Raw genomic sequence first — 19,755 nt, forward strand, 5'->3', positions numbered from 1 at the left:
GACTTGGTGAAAAGATTTGGGCTTGATTCTGGTCATACTTATCATACCCCTATGAGCACTACACTCAAACTCTCCAAAGATGTTAATGGCAAAAGTGTGGACCAACATCTCTATCGGAGTATGATATGAAGCCTACTATATCTCACAGCTAGTCATCCAGATATATCATTTAGTGTGGGAGTGTGTGCTCGGTATCAGGCAAATCCTAAGGAATCCCACCTAACGGCCGTTAAGAGAATCATTAAATACATAGTAGGAACTACCTCTTTCGGGCTGTGGTACCCATTTAGAACATCCACCATCATTGCAAGATACTCTGATGTTGATTGGGCTGGAAATCTGGATGATTGGAAATCAATAAGTGGAGGATGTTTTTACATTGGCAATTGTCTGGTCTCATGGTAGAGTAAGAAACAAAACTCAATATCATTATCTACAGCCAAGGCTGAATATATTGCTGCAGGTAGTTGCTGTACACAACTCCTTTGGATGAAATAGATGTTGTTGGACTACGGGATTGAGCAACCCATAATGAGTCTTTTCTTTGATAACACAAGCGCTATCAACATTTCTAAAAATCTTGTTCAACTTTCTCGGACCAAGCATATTGACATGCGTCATCATTTTATCGGAGAACTTGTTGAAGACAAGATTATTGTGTTGGATTATGTATCCACAGAAAAGCAACTCGCAGATATCCTAACTAAACCTCTTGATACTAGGTTTAGTGATCTTCAAAAATCAATTGGAGTATGCACTCATTGATGATATCCTAGTGACCACGATCCTCATAGGTAAATCTTCACGCTGGGATGTTCATGGTTAAGTATCAGCCACAAATCTAAACCTCATGAATAAACCATGTTAGTTTTAGGAATAAAAATGCCAGATTGTCACATTCTCGATGATATCAAGACTGTGTCGATATCATCGATATTTAAATTTCAATGATATCAATATTCACCATCAATGCAACGAAGGATCTCAGGAATGCAGGGTCATAACCAGCAGTCCTTCCCAACGGTTGGACTGCCTCAGTTTCCACTGGATATTTGCCTCTTCCTAACGGTCATCGGCACAGTCTTTGATGTTACTATGAGAATAATTTCGATGCCATCGATGAGGACTCAATATCATCAAAGACTCTGGTATAATAGAGAAGCGTGGATTCGATTTCAATCCACACAACTATTCTCTTCTCTAGTTGTCTCCTCTTACCTTTACATATTTTTTTCTCTCACCAACAAATCATGGTCAAAGGCAAAGGAAAGTCTCTTCCTCAATCTTCAAAATCTAAGAACAAGCAACCTGAATCTAACCAGTATCATCTCATTCTGGTGGAAAGAAATCCAGTCCCTATAGTTGAACGTCTTGTTTTGAACAACGCCAGTGAGCCCTTTGGCATGGATCTTCTCCCGGAAGTGATCGGATGGCAGAATATCTTGAATCTTGGTGGATCTTATCAACTAGGTTTGATCCATGAATTCTTCAATAGCTGTGATATCATTCGTGATGATCCTCCTTGTATTCGAATCGAACATGTGCATCACTCAAAACTCATCACTCCCATCACTCTTGCATGGCTTCTAAATCTGGAAGCCACTTGGATCCCAGTAACAAATCGAAATCTAAATGGTCTGGGTGTTTGGGGAGAAATAATCCGTGCATTATGTCTTGGCACCACTATCCCCTGGAATGATGACAATTCGCTTCACATCAATCATCTAAGACCCACTTTTAAAATTCTCCATAGCATTCTCGGGTCTAATGTATATCCATGTGATGTAAAGAAAAAATACCTTCCTCCCTTTGTGTTAAATGTTCTTTATGATGTGTATCAAGAAATTTAAGTGTGCCTTCCAACACTGCTTCTCAAGCAACTAATTCGTGTAATCCAAGGCGATCATCAGGATACACTACCCTTTCCTGCACTCATATGTAAACTCACTCATTATGTGGGCCTCCTTACCTCATCTGACGCCATTCATCCAGAAGCATGGTTTGACAGTGACGGAGCCCAGGAGGCTCAACAGTTGTGTCTCACTTCATCTCTTCCTGAGAATAGTGCTCCCATACAGTCGGCTGCCCAACATGCTCAACCTTCATATCCTCCTACTCCTTGGGGATCCAATCGAACGTCGCTACTCAGTCCGGAGTCTATCAAAAATTGTGAAGCTCATCACCTAGAATGTCACCTACTTAACAGGATGGCTAGTATGGAGGAATGTCTTTACAACTGTGAAAGGCGCCTCACCGCGATTGAAGAAAAAGTCGATGTCCTCCAGCAAACAAGCCAGCAAGTAGTGGACTTGCTCACGCATGGCGAGCCTCGTGGACGTTAGGTGTTAACTGAAAGTCCAATGTTACTGCGGTCTACACTATGTTTCTTTTTTTTGTGATCATATTTGAGCCAAATTGGATGGTTTTGTTGTTTTAAACAGAATGATACTCTACTATTAATCCTGGGCAGTATATATTTTTTTTAAGAAATTTTGGGCTATGGCTAATTACATCTAATATATCTTACTACCATATTTTATGATTCCCTGTTCTCCATGGTTTATCTGGTTTCTATCAACTATGCTTGTGATGCTTGATTTTTCTCTAAATTATCTACTTCAAGAAATGATCGTTTGCATCTATTTCCTATGCTTATGCTGTCTAAATTTAGGTTCTCCCATATTCTCTACACTTTAGTCAATATCAATTGATACGTTATCTTTTGCCAATGACAGAAAAAAAGGGGGAGAACAAATCCACACCCCAAAGGAAACTTGTGTGTGTGTGTTTGTGGATGGTGGTGCAGGTATTAGGAGGAGCAGCTGCAAAGAGACAGGGGGAGATTGTTGTTAGGGGGAGCAGCTATTGATGTGTATATGTGCAAACTAGATAGATTTGTAAAATTGTGTAAAGTTCATGTACACATAATTTAGGGTGTTCTTCTAGACGTTGTTCTAGGGTGTTTTGATGTTTTATCACGTAATTGACAAACGGGGAGAATGAAAGTGCCCTAGTTTGTCAATTAGTGTGTGCGTTGAGTCAGCTAGACAGAAGAGCCCCACAAGAAGACTGATCAAGCGTCTGCCTTAACTAGATGTGTGACCAGAACTCACCACAGGTAAATCTTAGCCTCACATCCCATGTCCCAAAACACCAGGTAATTAAAATCCTTAAAATTGGATAGATCACCCTAAGAGATTATGGTTAGAAAACTTTTTTCAAACTCAGAAAAATTTCTAAGTTTTCTGCCTTTGTCGATTTATCGATAAGTAGTTCAATGAAATCGAACCTTGTTGTCGATGTCCTCGAAGCTCACTCATTATTATCGAAATGAGGACATAAGTTGTCCAGCAACCACAAAGATATCTAGATAGAATTATCGATATATCGATAAAAGGTTCGATATCATCGAATTTAAATCTCGAGTCCATCGAGTGGACTCGATAAAATCGACATCAGGTTTGTTGTGTCCAAAGTTCTGCTAAGGCAAATCATGTAATCTTCGATATATCGAAGAGTTTCTCGATATCCTAAGAATTCAAATCTTGTTGATATCAGATGCCCTTCGATGATATCGGATTTGGACACATTTATATCCAGTAAGGTTTTCAAGTTATTTTTCCTTAGATCGAGGGTCACTAGATAAAATTGATGTTCAAATAACAATCTTATTGAGGCATGGTCAATGTCATCGAAGATGGACGCAAACTGTCTAACAAGCTTATAAGAAAATTCCTTTGAATTATCGATGAATTGACACTGACCTCGATATCATCGATATTCAAATTCCGATGATATCGAGTGATGCTCGATCATATCTTTTTCCTGAAAATCTTCAAAGGCAAGTCTCCCACATTTTCAAATGTCGAGGAATCAAACCTCATGTCGATGAAATCGGAGTTTGAAATTTGATGACATCGACGCATGTTCGATTTCATCGACCAGCTGGCGAAATGTTTCAAAATCATTTAACATTTGAGTTCGTGTCATCGAGCGGCTAGTCGATGATATCGAGAGTATACGCTCGATGATATTGACTCTGCTCGATGATATCGAACTCTGTAAAAAATGTGACCGTTTTATATCCGTTGGAACATTTTGCTTATTTAATGAGAGCTTGTCCTTGGTTGTTATATAGAGAAAAAAGAAAGTGCTTTTGTGTGTTTAACCCAAGATCATATACCCTAAGCCTTTTCTCTCATGTGAGTTCATCCTCCAATCCACCCTCATCGTTGACATTCAATAGAGTGGATTGGGAAATGAACTTTCATATTTAAGGATCCTACAGCTACCACCTTAATGACAAATCATTAAGCTGGGATGCCTTGAATGCATAGATGATTGGAATCGCTCTATCTCCCTTATAGGAAAACATTTAATAGAGTAGGATTCCATTATAACCTTGACCCAACACGTTGCCATGTATTGGCACATCTTCTGAGTTGCGGTTCAAGGAAGCAGAAGATTCTTCATCATTAAAGGAGGAGATCTTCAACAACACGCTGAAAGGGGCTCATCTACTTATCTATAAGTCATTAGACTCCAAAGGACCCTTGTGATCATTTCTTTTGTAAGATTAAGTCTAAGGTATTTCTCACCCCTTGCAAGTCCTCATAGGAGGCCTCCGGTGGGAGTGTATGTAGGGGTGCTTTGTGTTGACCCTTGCTCTGTGGAGAGCATAAACCCTTAGGTCCGTGTGTTAGTCCTTGGCCAGTGTGGCCTAAAATTTCGGTGCTATGTGTTGACCCTTGCTCATGGGAGCATAAACGGTGTCTACTGATTGCCCAAATAGAAAAACCAAAGGAAAGGCAATGGCTGCTACATGGGATGATATAGAAGAGTCAAACTCAGAATCTAGCGACTCAGAGAGCGATGGAGTCCAAAAATATCTGAAATTTCTTATGATCTCCACTACCTCAGCCATTCCCACTAAAACTGAGAATGTGAAAGAACTGCAAGCCAATGAATCATTTCCATCGGATAATGGGGAAACTAAGAAGGTAGAAGAAGAACAAGATAAATTACAGGATGCTTACAATCAACTCTACATTCATAGCATCAACATCCTTAAAAGACTTGAAATATCTGAAAGCAAAAAGGAATTGCTGCAAAAAGATCTGGATAAAACTTCAGAAATTAATACACATCTAATTAATGATTTACAGCAATATCATTCAGATAATGATAGATTAGAAAGAATCAATACCTTCCTTAAATTCAAGTCTAACAAACTAAACAAATAAGCTGAACTATTAAAAGATAAAAACATACTCCTTTAAAATGAAAATCACACACTCCTGTTTGATTTAGAAGAATCCAAAAAACTTGCTAAGCTAAACTATAAGTTTTCCCAGAGTAGTGAGAAATTAGAAAAACTCGTAGGTATGGGAAGACCCAGAAAGGACAAGAATGGCTTATGATATGAAAATTTTAAAACAAAAGCAAGAAATGCAACACAAATGGCTGAAAAATCTGCTGCTTTAGGAAGTAGAACAAGAACCACTCCTGTTTGTCATTTATGTGGTGATTCTAGTCATTATAAGTTTGAATGCATGTCACCTAGGAGGACTCAACATAATTCTAGTCAAAATCATACCGGTAAACATAGACTGACCTGAGAAACAATATAAAATGTCAGGAGTCCACCTAGGAATATGGTAGAAGAAATACACATCCATCACCTCCTAGAATGACTAACAGAATAAGGAGTTATTAAATCAAGTGACTGGATTAAATAAGAAAATAAATGAATTAGGAAACATGATTCAGTTGCCTAACCTAATTAAAGAAATACCAAAGTTAAAAATCCTGTCACAAAATGGGTAGTAAAAGAAAAGAAAAAATGCCTTGTTACTCACTCAAATCATATAATAGGCAATGGCACTAAGTGGTATCTGGATAGCGGTTGCTCAAGACATGTCACAAGTGACAAATCTCTCCTTTCAAATTATTCAGATCTTAATGATGGAATAGTCACCTGTGGAGACGGAAGCACTGCTATGGTAATTGGAAAGGAAATTATTAAAGGAATAAATTTACTCAAGAATGAGAGTGTCTTTTGCATAAAAGGATTAATGCATAATCTTTTAAGCATTTCTCAAATATGTGACAATGAGCATGTGGTTACATTCAACAAGGAAAAATGTGAGATCCTAGACCTTTCAGGTAAATCAATGATGAAGGGTTCTCGCATAAATAACCACTGCTATGTTATTAAAGGTAAAGGAAAAGCTAATCCATATGCTTAGAAATATTGAGCATAGAAAAATAAGTCCAGGTCATGCATCTAGATTTGGATAGTTGCTGAAAAGATGCAATGCTGCTAAGCTCTTAATGATATATCTGAGGTCTCTCACCTCAATTTTTTGTATATAAACATATTGATGTTTATAATTTTGGATTGTATAATGCTTGTACAAATTTATGTTGTGTATACTAGTTGATATAAAGAGATACTTTATTATACATAGAAGATTGTCGATATGCTGATGAATGAAAAATATACACTGTCGATAGGTCTGTCGATAAATCATGTGGACACTCGATTACATCGACTAAGGATCGATATCATCGATGCCTCTTTGGAATCTGAAAAGTCCCATGATCAAGAATGTTATCGAAGATAGTCTCGATAACTTCGATTGTGGTATATCGATATAATCGAAACAAGTATCGATGACAACGAAGATCACCACCTGATAAATAGCTAACGAGCGAGAAAAACTCATTTTTTATCTTCCCTGCTCGATTTGTCTGGGATTTTCTTCTGTGACCTTCATCGTTTGTCTACCTTAGGCCATCTAAGGTGTCTTAAATCAGGTAATCTCTAACACATTCTCTTGACTCCTCAAAGTATACTTCGTTGTGTTAGGGTCTTTCTAATTAGAAATCTCAGGTTGGTTCTCAAGATCCTCAGATTCTTCTTTTCCTTGACATTTCCTTATGAGTTATTCGGATGAGTATGGGGAAAGGAAAGTCTCCTGCCATTAGTGAGTCATCTCGGCTGATTAGAAAGAAATCTGTCACTTCAAGAGAAAGAGGAAAGGCTCTGGCTCAACGGTCCCTGGCACACCCACGAAGTTCCTCTACCCGGCAGTCGTCTCGAAGAGAAGCCCGGCTGAAGCACCAGTACTGCCACATACTTTTGTGGGTCCTCCTCCACAGATACTTGAAAACTACTCAGGGAGGCGCTTAGTGTATGAGCGTAGGATCAACAGGGAATGCATAAAACCCTACAATATAAAAGCTCTATTAAAGGCAATCGATTGGCTGCCTCTTCTTGATTTTGGGGGTCCTTGTCATATAGAGTGGACCTACCACTTCTTTGCATACTGTCACTCTCCAACACTAGAACCACCGTCCATTACTGTCACTGTTGGAGATGATAGTGTTCAGATTACTGTAGAATCCATCACTAGCATTCTTGGTCTAACTTTATCTCCAGTTGGTTTGTCTGACCTTGATCTTGAAAATCCTATCACCCGGTCTACAATTACAAAATTTTTGTGTAAGGATTGAGATATCCCATGGTATCAGGGGAATACTTTAAAAGCAAAATATATGCATCCTCGATACCGTATCTTGCATGGGATATTCTGCTCAAATGATTATGCTCGTGGACCAAATCACACTGACCTTACTGTGTTCATGGTCATGGTTATGTATTGCATTGCCACTGGAGTCAAACTTTGTCTGCCTACCTTAATCCTTCACCAAATAGCAAGTGTCATTCACCAGTCCAGAGTAGTATATTTGCCCTTTCCCCACATCATTCATGTAATCTGTGAAACAATTGGTATTCCTCAAACAAATGATCTTGAGCGTTCTCTCCAACACTTTAACAAGGTCAATATATAAAAATTGGATCTTAAATTTCACGACTATGTGGAAGAGGATTCTGAGGAGGCTATTCATGAAGGTGGAAAAACAGGAGAAGGCACAACACCAACTGGTGCAGATCCTGTGGAGCCACAGCATGCTCCAGATCTAATTGGTTTGGCTTCAACCCAATGTGTCAAGTTTCACCAAGATAGGGTTGGTGCAACACAACAGGGTTTAGCTTGGATGGAGGACAAGCTAGGGAGATGATGCGAGGTTCTCGGCATTGGCGAGAATGATGTCTAGTGTACAATAGTCGGTGGAGCAATTGATCGATCTGATTACTTGCCAACGAGATGATGCAACTCCATCTTCATCAACCCCTCCACAGTAGCATCAATGCTTTTCATGCCATCTCATGCATCAAATACTCAACTCAACGTATGGTCATATATATCTTTTTGATTGTCGTACGTTCCTGTGTGTGTATGAGACAGCTATCTAACTGACTGGTCTAACAGTTTTTTTTTTTTTTTTTGCTTATGAGTATCCTCTGGGTGAGGTAGATACTTGTTTTTAGGTGCCCATGGATGGGCCTGATTTTATTTTTTTTTGAGATGGATGTCACTCTACTGCAAATCTTGGGCAATATATAATTTTTTTTCGATATTTTGGATTATGGCTGGTTATAATTCACACATATTTATTGCCTTGTGCATATTTTGAGATCCCCTATTTTATCTGGTTTCTATCGCTTAATGGTGTGTGATGCTTGATTTTTATCTCCATAGTATCTGCTTATTTCACTGTTCTACTTGATCTTCTATGCATCCATGGTTTCAGTAACGAGATGTTCTTTTACATCTATCTATCGTGCTTATGTTCCCTGCATTTTGGTTCCCCCATATACTTCCACTTTAGTCAATATACTCTGCTATGTTATCCTTTGCCAATGTTTGACAAAAAGGGGGAGAACAAATCCACACCCTAAAGGAAAATTGTGTGTATCTGTTTGTAGATAGTGGTGCAGGTGTTAGGGGGAGCAGCTACAAGGGTCAGGGGTAGATTGCTGTCAAGGGGAGCAGCTGCAAGGAGTCAGGGGGAGATTGCAGTTAGGGGGAGCAGCTACTGAATGTGTGTATGTGGGCGAGAAGCTGCAAGGAGTTAGGGGGAGATTGCTGTTAGGGAGAGTAGCTACTGAATGTGTGTATGTGCAAACTTGATAAACTTTGTAAAATTGTGTAAAGTTCATGTACACACAATTTAGGGTGTTAGTCTAGATATTGTTCTAGGGTGTTTTGGTATTTTGTCACGTAATTAACAAAGGGAAAGATTGAAAGTGCCCTAGTTTGTCAATTAGCATGAGCGTTGAGTCAGCTAGATAAAAGAGCCCCACAGGAAGATTGATCAAGCGTCTGCCTCAGCCGGATGTGTGCCCAAATTCATCATAGGTAAATCTTAGCCTCATATCCCATGTCCCAAAACACTAAGTAATTAAAATCCTTAAAATTGGATGGAACACCCTACGGGATTATGGTTAGAAAACTTTTTTCAAACTCAGAAAAATCTCTAAATTTTCTGCCTTTATTGATTTATCGACAAGTGGTTCGATGAAATCGAACCTTGTTGTGGATGTCCTCGAAGCTCACTCGATATTATCGAATTGAGGACATAAGATGTCCAACAACCACAAAAATCTCTTGACAGAATTATCGATGTATTGATAGAGGTTTCGATATCATCGAAATTTGAATCTCGATTCCATCAAGTAGGCTCGATAAAATCGACATCAGGTCTGTTGTGTCCAAAGTTCTGCTAAGGCAAATCATGTAATCTTCGATATATCGAAGAACTTCTCGATATCCTCAGAATTCAAATCTCGATGATATTGGAAGCCCTTCGATGATATCGGAGTGGGAGACATTTATATCCAGCAAGTTTTTCAGGTTGTTTTTCTCAGATCGAGAGTCGCTCGATAAAATGGATATTCAAATATCGATCATATCAAGGCATGGTCGATGTCATCGAAGATGGACACAAACTGTCCAGCAAGCTTATAGGAAAATTCCTTAGAATTATCGAGAATCGACACTGCCCTCAATATCATCGATATTCAAATTTCGATGATATCAAGTGATGCTTGATCATATCTTTTTCCTGAAAATCTTTAAAGGCAAGTCTCTCACATTTTCAAATGTCGAGGAATCGAACCTTGTGTCAATGAAATCGGAGTTCGAAATTCGATGACATCAATGCATATTCGATTTCCTCGACTAGCTGGCAAAAGGTTTCAAAAGCGTTTGACATTTGAGTTTGTGTCATCGAGCTGCCAATCAATGCTATCGAGAGTATATGCTCGATGATATCGACCTTGCTCAATGATATCGAACTCTGTAAAAAAATGTGACCATTTTATATCTGTTGGAGCCTTTTTGCCTATTTAATGAGAGCTTGCCCTTAGTTGTTGGATAGAGAAAATAGAGAGTGCTTTTATGTGTTTAACCCTAGATCATATACCCTAAGCCTTTTCTCTCATGGGAGTTCATCCTCTAATCGACCATCATCATTGACATTCAATAGAGTGGATTGGGGAATGAACTTCCACATTCAAGGATCCTACAGCTACCACCTTAATGGCAAATCATTAAGCTGGGATGCCTTAAATGCATAGATGATTAGAATCACTCTATCTCCCTTATAGGAAAACATTTAATAGAGTAAGATTCCATCATAACCTTGACCCAACCCGTAGCCATGTATTGGTACATCTTCTGAGTTGCGGTTTAAGGAAGCAAAAGATTCTTCATCATCAAAGGAGGAGATCTTTGACAACACGCTAAACGGGGCTCATCTACTTATCTGTAAGTCATTAGAGTCCAGAGGACCCTTGTGATCATTCATTTTATAGGATTGGGTTGAAAGTGTTTCTCCCCCCTTGCAAGTCATCATAGGAGGCCTCCGACGGGAGTGTACGTGGGGGTGCTTTGTGTTGACCCTTGCTCTATGGAGAGCATAAACCCTTAGGTCTTTATGTAGGTCCTTGGCCAGTGTGGCCTAAAAGTTGGTGATATGTGTTGACCCTTACTCATGGGAGCATAAACAGTGTCGTGTAGACACGTTGTTTCAGCCTAAGTGTAGGTTGTATTGGTTAGAGGTGAACCTGATTTAAAACCTCCTATTTGAGGTGAACTAGTTGTTAAACCTCCTTTAGTGAGATCTGATATACTCAAGGGTTGAGTGCGTCTGCCGGAAGTGGAGTAGAAAGTAGTCAAATCACATAAAAATGACTGTGTTTGAGATTGCTATTGTCTTTCATTGCTTATGTGATTTTCTTAAATGCTTTCATATTTAATTATCTGAGATCACATCTCACACATAGTCACATCCATCATAAACTATGTTTGCATCTTATTTATCACTCAATTAGTTTTATAATTGGATCCTCTATTTGGCTTAGAAGCCATTAAAGTTGCTCTGAAGAAATCCTGATGCATGCATATTTTTCAGGATTAAATTGATAGGATTTTAAATAACCATAAAATATTAAAAAGTCTTATTCACCCTCCTCTAGAAATATCGGCATATTTCTACTTCAAATAAAGCGATCATTACCGTAATTTGAATTGGTATCAAAGCGGGTCTCTCTTAAGGGCTTCACTGCCTAGAGAGTGATCTTGACTGAAGTTGGTAATATGGCCAAAGGAGAGGGCTCATCGGTCACTAGACCTCCAGTGTTTAATGGATCAAATTATGCATACTGGAAGGCTAGAATGCATTACTTTCTGAGATCTTTGGATCATGATGTTTGGGATATTGTTGAAAGAGGATATGTGCCACCAACCGAACAAATAGTACTTAAGAATGGCACAACTATCCCTAAACCAATAGCCAAAGAAAAGTGGAAAGCATTCGATAAAGAAAACCAAACTGATGAGGCTAAAGCAGTGAATGCATTCTACTGTGCTGTGTCCCAAGATATTTTCAATCAAATCAATATGTGTGGGATAACCAAAGAAGCATGTGATTTGTTGGAAACAACCCATGAGGGAACAAGCATCGTGAAGAGATCCAAACTACAACTCTTAACATCACAGTTTGAAAGTCTCAGAATGGAAGAGCATGAGAACTTCATGGAGTTTTTTACAAAACTGAACATCATTTGCAACTCCATGGGTGGATTAGGTGAGAAAGTTTTGGTCCCAAAAATCTATAGGAAAATATTAAGATCATTACTGGAACGGTTTAATCTTAAAGTAACTACATTGAAGAGTGTAGTAATATAAATGAAATGAACGTAGAAGAACTAGTAGGTTCCCTACAAACATTTGAACTACACTGTAAACGAACTCCAAAATCCAAAACTACTGTCCTCAAAACCTCAAAGAATACAACAACTGAGGACATTGAAAGTGAAAGAGAAAATGAAGATGAGGAAGTGGCCCTGTTGGCACAACGGTTCAGAAAGTTCTTCTAGAAAAATCGTGGTCATCCATTTAAAGGAAGACAGATGAACAACAAACATTTAACAGGTAAATCTGGTAAAAAGTCCAAGGAACCACAATGTTATACCTGTCAAAAGTTTGGACATTTGTCTACTGGTTGCTCAAGTAGAAAAACCAAAGGAAAGGCAATGGCTGCCACGTGGGATGATACAGAAGAGTCAAACTCAGAATCTAATGACTCAGAGAGCGATGGAGACTAGAAATCTCTTAAAATTCTTATGGTCTCCACTGCCTCAACCATTCCCACTGAAACTGAGAATGTGAAAGAACTACAAGCCAATGAATCATTTCCGTCGAATAATGAGGAAACTGAGAAGGAAGAAGAAGAACAAGATAAATTACAGGATGCTTATAATCAACTCTACATTCATAGCATCAACCTCCTTAAAAGACTTGGAATATCTGAAAACAAAAAGGAATTGCTACAAAAGGATCCGGATAAAACTTTGGAAATTAATACACATCTAATTAATGATTTACAGCAATATCATTCAGATAATGATAGATTAGATAAAATCAATACCTTCCTTAAATCCGAGTCTGACAAACTAAACAAATAGGTTGAACTATTAAAAAATAAAAACATGCTCCTTTAAAATGAAAATCACACACTCCTGTTTAATTTAGAAGAATCCAAAAAACTTGTTAAGCTAAACTATAAGTTTTCCTAGAGTAGTGAGAAATTAGAAAAACTCTTAGGTATGGGAAGACCCGGAAAGGACAAGAGTGGCTTAGGATATGAAAAATTTAAAACAAAAACTGGAAATGCAGCACAAATGGCTGAAAAATCTACTGCTTCAGGAAGTAAAACAAGAACCACTCTTGTTTGTCATTTAGGTGGTGATTCTGGTCATTATAAGTTTGAATGCAAGTCACCTAGGAGGACTCAACATAATTCTAGTCAAAATCATACCGGTAAACATAGATCGACCAGATAAATAATACAAAATGTCAGGAGTCCACCTAGGAATATGGATAAAAGAAATACACATCCATCACCTCCTAGAATGACTAAAAGAATGAAGGAGTTATTAAATCAAGTGACTGGATTAAACAAGAAAACAAATGAATGTGGAAAAACGATTCAATTGCCTAACCTAATTAAAGAAACTACCATAGTTAAAAATCCTGTCACAAAATGGGTAGTAAAAGAAAAGAAAAATTGCCTTGTTACTCACTCAAATCATATAACAGGCAACGACACTAAGTGGTATCTGGATAGCGGTTGCTCAAGACATGTCACAGGTGACAAATCTCTCCTTTCAAATTATTCAAATCTTAATGATGGAATAGTCACCTATGGAGATGGAAGCACAGCTAAGGTAATTGGAAAGGAAGTTATTAAAGGAATAAATTTGCTCAAGAATGAGAGTGCCTTTTGTATAAAAGGATTAATGCATAATCTTTTAAGCATTTCTCAAATATGGGACAATGAGCATGTGGTTACATTTAACAAGGAAAAAATGCGAGATCCTAGACTTTTCAGGTAAATCAGTGATGAAGGGTTCTCGCACAAATAACCACTGCTATGTTATTAAAGGTAAAGGAAAGGCTGATCCATATGCCTAGAAATATTGATCATAGAAAAACAAGTCCAGGTCATGCATCTAGATCTGCATAGTTGCTGAAAAGATGCAATGCTGCAAAGCTCTTAATGATATATCTGAGGTCTCTCACCTCAATTTTTTATATATAAACATATTGATGTTTATAATTTTGGATTGTACAATGCTTGTACAAATTTATGTTGTGTATACTGGTTAATATAAAGAGATACTTTATTATACATAGAAGATTGTCGATATGCTGATGAATGAAAAATATACACTGTCGATAGGTCTGTCAATAAATAATATGGACACTCGATTACATCGACTAAGGATCGATATCATCGACGCCTCTTTGGAATCTGAAAAGTCTCATGATCGAGAAAGTTATCAAAGACAGTCTCGATAACTTCAAAGGTGCTATATCGATATAATCGAAACAAGTATCAATGGCATCGAAGATCACCGCCTGATAAATAGCTGACGAGCGGGAAAAACTCATTTTTATCTTCCCTGCTCCATTTGTCTGGGATTTTCTTCCGGGACCTTCATTGTTTGTCTACCTTAGGCCATCTAAGGTGTCTTAAATCAGGTAATCTCTAACACATTCTCTTGACTCCTCAAAGTATACTTCATTATGTTAGGGTCTTTCTAATGGAAATCTCGGGTTGGTTCTCAAGATCCTCAGATTCTTCTTTTCTTTGACATTTCCTTCTAAGTTGTTCTGATGAGTATGGAGAAAGGAAAGTCTCCTACCATTGGTGAGTCATCTCGGCTGATTAGAAAGAAATCCGTGGCTTCAAGAGAAAGAGGAAGGGCTCAAGTTCAATGGTCCCTGGCACGCCCACGAAGTTCCTCTACCTGGCAATCGTCTCAAAGAGAAGCCCCGGCTGAAGCACCAATACCACCACATACTTTTGTGGGTCCTCCTCCACAGATACTTGAAAACTACTCAGGGAGGCGCTTGGTGTATGAGCGTAAGATCGACAGGGAATGCATAAAACCCTACAATATAGAAGCTCTATTAGAGCCAATCGATTGGCTGCCTCTTCTTGATTTCGGGGGTCCTTGTCATATAGAGCAGACCAACCACTTCTTTACATACTATCACTCTCCAACACTAGAACCACCGTCCATTACTATCATTGTTGGAGATAATAGTGTTCAGATTACTGTAGAATCCATCGCTAGCATTCTTGGTCTAACTTTGTCTCCAGTTAGTTTGTTTGACCTTGATCTTGAAAATCCTATCACCAGTCTACAATTACAAAATTTGTGTCAGGATCAAGATATCCCATGGTATCAAGGGAATGCTTTAAAAGAAAAATATATGCATCCTCGATACCATATCTTGCATGGGATATTCTGCTCAAATGCTTATGCTCATGGACCCAATCGCGCTGATCTTACAGGGTTCATGGTCATGGTTATGTACTGCGTTGCCACTGGAGTCAAACTTTGTCGGCCTACCTTAATCCTTCACTAAATAGAAAGTGGCATCCACCAGTCCAGACCAGTATATTTGCCCTTTCCCCACATCATTCATGTAATCTGTGAAACAATTGGTATTCCTCAAACAAATGATCTTGAGCCTTCTCTCCAACACTTTAACATGGTCAATACACAAAAATTGGATCTTAAATTTCACGACTATGTGGAAGTGGATTCTGAGGAGGCTATTCATGAAGGTGGAGAAACAGGAGAAGGCACAACACCAACTGGTGCAGATCCTGTGGAGCCAGAGCATGCTCCAAATCCAAGTGGTTCAGCTTCAACCCAACGTGTCAAGTTTCACCAAGATAGGGTTGGAGCAACGCAGTGGGGTTTAGCTTGAATGGAGGACAAGCTAGGGAGATATGATGCGAGGTTCTCGGCATTAGAGAGAATGGTGTCTAGTGTTCAAAATTCAGTGCAGCAATTGATCGATCTGATTACTTGCATATGAGATGATGCAGCTCCATCTTCATCAGCCCCTCCACAGTAGCATCAATGCTTTTCATGCCAACTCATGCATCAGATACTCGGCTCAACGTATGGGCATAGATATCTTTTTTTATTAATGTACGTTCTTATGTGTGTATGAGACGGCTATCTAACTGACAGGTCTAACAGTTTTCTTTTGCTTATGAATATCCTCCAGTGAGGCAGATACTTGTTTTCGGGTGCCCATGGATGGGCCTGATTTTTTTTGGGATGGATGTCACTCTACTGCCAATCTTAGGCAGTATATAATTTTTTTCAGATATTTTGGATTATGGCTGGTTATAATTCACACATATTTACTGCCTTGTGTATATTTTGAGATCCCCTGTTTTATCTGGTTTCTATCATTTAATGGTGTGTGATGCTTGGTTGTTATCTCCATAGTTTCTGCTTATTTCACTGCTCTACTTGATCTTCTATGCATCCATGGTTTCAGTAACGAGATGTTCTTTTACATATATCTATTGTGCTTATGCCCTAAGCATTTTGGTTCTCCCATATACTTCCGTTTCAGTCAATATCCTCTGCTATGTTATCCTTTGCCAATGACTGACAAAAAGGGGGAGAACAAATCCACACCACGAAGGAAATTATGTGTATCTATTTGTGGATAATGGTGCAAGTGTTAGGGGGAGCAGCTGCAAGGAGTCTGTAACGCCCTGAAAATCGGGGGTCGAGTAAAGTCCAACTCCCCAATTCCAACGCATCACTTATGCAACATATTTAATGATGATTAAATGTTGTCTGGGTTAGTGCATTAATCATGAGTGGGATTATACCAAAAAAGTAATTCATACTCCAGATCAATTCATATAACGCAAGCGGAAGACTGCTAAATGTATATAAACGTGTATGAACCAAAAGATCACGATCGATCTCCAGAGTATGAATACAGTCGTCATATACAAGTAATAGTTCAAAATAGTTCAACTATAAAAATAAACCCTGTATCCCCGTCGATCCGGATGGCCTAAGCGAAACCACCAGAGAACTGCATATAAGAGAACTCGTCCTGATCATCATAGTAATCAGGGTCCGCCTCCTGAGTCGCATCATCATCTGCAACTAAGGCAGAGTCTGGTGGGTGTTTAGAACACCGTCCCAGAACGTGGGAGTGAGTGATTAACTCAGTGGAATAATAAAGCAAAGGTTAACATGTTATCAATTCAGTCAAGCAGTAATGATAATGCAATACAAGCAAACATCCCTAAGTACTGTGATTAATGCAAGAATGATATGAATAATGATGCATGCCCTCGCCTACACTCCCTCCGCGACTTCATCTTACGTTCGCGCATGCAACACTGCCACAGTGCTTGACCTGCTACGCCAAATGCACGCGTAATGCGGTGCATGAGCATGATTACCAAGTTCTTATTAGTCCTTTTCATACAGTAAAATTGAGAAGCTAAGGTAACTCCCTTATATCAATTCCCAAACAATGATCCATTCTAGGGTCGTCAATCCTAGTAAATCTCATACGATGATATGGTTTTAGGTCGCTGTAAAGGGCTCGTCACCTTATCAGTGCAGGCCTAGTGTACTCTTGTTGCTACATAAGGGCTCATCGCCTCTACGCAGTTTTAGTGTACGTTCGAGGTCACTACAAAGGGCTCGTCACCTTATCAGTGTGGGCCGACAGCTCGAATACAGTGTCCTATACCACTGTATTCGACTCACGAGTCTGTGTTGCTAACTGGTCACTATGGGGAGGCTCGTCACCCCAGCGTTGGCCGACAGCTCGACCACGGTATCCCATACCACCATGCCCGACTCATGAGTCTTAGCGGATCGAGGTACCAAGGTTAACGGGGTTTCACTGGTGAGTTTGGTACCTTAGATTCAAGCAGTAGCGTCCATACATGGTGAACATACATCGGGTCAATCGGGTTACTTGATGAGTTCGATTAGTAAGAGCGCACGTTGAGTTAATCGACATGAAGTGCGTAAGCAGTCCGTGTGGCCTAACCACTGCCGACATCTCAAGTACGGCACGGATTCATCGATCACGTCCTATGTGGCGAGACAACCTCAGCCAGCAAATCAAAACCTGTTACCAGTTGCTTGGATTATCTCATAGTCCCAAACACATTCAATGATAACAGATAATCATACAAGCACATCAGAACATTAATGGATCAACAATTTCAATCATACAAGCATGTGAGCATTGATGGATTTCAACTTAAATATAAATTCACACATAAGCAGTGTCGAAGTAAAACAGACAAAGAATGTAAGTTGCATGGAGGAAATCATACACATCGTTAAGGTAGTTGAGAATCTCTTCTCAACGCCCATAAAAAGTATAATATATTACACACTTATTCATTCAGGCATTTCTACAAACACTTAGACTCCACATCCCAACATACATGACGTATGTTGGTGATAGCACATATTAGGACCAATCCTTTCGCCAAGGAGTTGTTACACATACAACTAGCACAAACACACGACAACAAATCATGGGAAACACTTGTTCATATTTCATACGTATATGATACTTCCTACATATACATGGAATACACAAATCTCAATATAGTTCATATATATCAGAAACACAATACAAACATCGCATTGTGCATGTGAAATTGCACCCACGTTAGTACTAAATCATTAACCGACATTGAAAGCCTTGAAAACCATAACCTATACGTTTAAAGTCCGCACCTTTCGCCGGTAGACTTGTAATGAACTCAGTTTAGAGCTAAGTCTTTTTCTACAGCAGATTTGTCAACCTATAGGATAAATTAGGTTAGCTATTTGATAACCTACACTATCAAAAGTCCTAAAATGGATTAGGGTTAGATTTCCTTACCCAACAGTGGAATGAAATTCGCCGGAATAGAGATGTAGATGCGATAGCTAAGGCCGAGGAGCAATGGGATTGAATCCCCGGAAGATCTTCCAACTCTCACTCTTACTTTCTCTCTTTTCCTTTCTCTTTTCTCTTCTCTCTCTCCTAGGGTTTCTCAAATTCGTATGGGATATGAGAGAGGGGGTTTAAGGTCCTTATATAGGCCCAGGTTTGATGGAAATGGCCCTAGGGCCAAGGTATACTTAGGTTATAACCAAATATGGGTCGTTCCAATCCAACGGAGCACTTCTGGTGGCCCCTTTTCCACGTGCGGTCGGACTTAATCTCCTTGACCATGGATCTAGGTCAGGCTGAGTTTTTGTTCCGATCGGATTTACAGATCAGCCGTGGCGGGCCAGTTTCAGTTTAGCGGTCACGGTCACTCGATCAGGACCAAAGTACATCGACATGTGTGGCACTTTTGTCCTGATCTAAGGGTGTATTTGGGTCAGATTCTGACAGTCTGAATCTTTATATTTGGCCTGCAAGCGACACGACTCAGATTACTTAAATTCAAATTTTTATTTCTAAATATTTTCACGTTTCTCACACTCTTCGCTCCGGTCTCAATTTGTGCATTTCTAGACACATTTAAGACTTAGTTTCTAAGGGGGTTGTCAAGTCCAGTAATGCGGTCATATCCGTATAGTTTTGGGGCAATCGGGCTTTCGACGTGCGGTCCAGGTCCGAAACAGAGTTTCAAGATGCTCCCGAGAGTAACTGGGTTTAAGGATGGATTCTAGATTTCAGGGTAATGTAGCGTCAATGATTCTGCACATTTTGGATCTTGCAGATCATATTTAAAGTGATTAGTGCTAATTTCATAAGCACTCTAGTTTAGCACTTGCTAATATTAACCTAATTTCTAAAGGATTTGGTCCTGGATAATTTCTGCCTGAGGTAGTACTCGGGTCTTTGTACGAATTTTTTCGAGACGTTACAATCTACCTCCTTAAAGAAAAATTTCATCCTCGAAATTAGTACCTTTTCGTACTCCTCGAGAATCTGAGGGTAGTTCTTTCGAACCTCGGCTTCTGTCTCCCAA

The 19,755-nt window shown here is 39.2% G+C and overlaps 1 pseudogene; it reads left to right on the forward strand.

Annotated features, from left to right (window-relative positions):
- The first annotated feature begins 4,811 nt into the window (after nucleotides 1-4,811).
- LOC131218096 (uncharacterized) overlaps nucleotides 4,812-19,755 on the forward strand; it is a 66,199-nt pseudogene continuing 51,255 nt past the window's right edge.

Source organism: Magnolia sinica, chromosome 11, assembly GCF_029962835.1.
Source record: "Magnolia sinica isolate HGM2019 chromosome 11, MsV1, whole genome shotgun sequence".
Taxonomy (NCBI): Eukaryota; Viridiplantae; Streptophyta; class Magnoliopsida; order Magnoliales; family Magnoliaceae; genus Magnolia; species Magnolia sinica.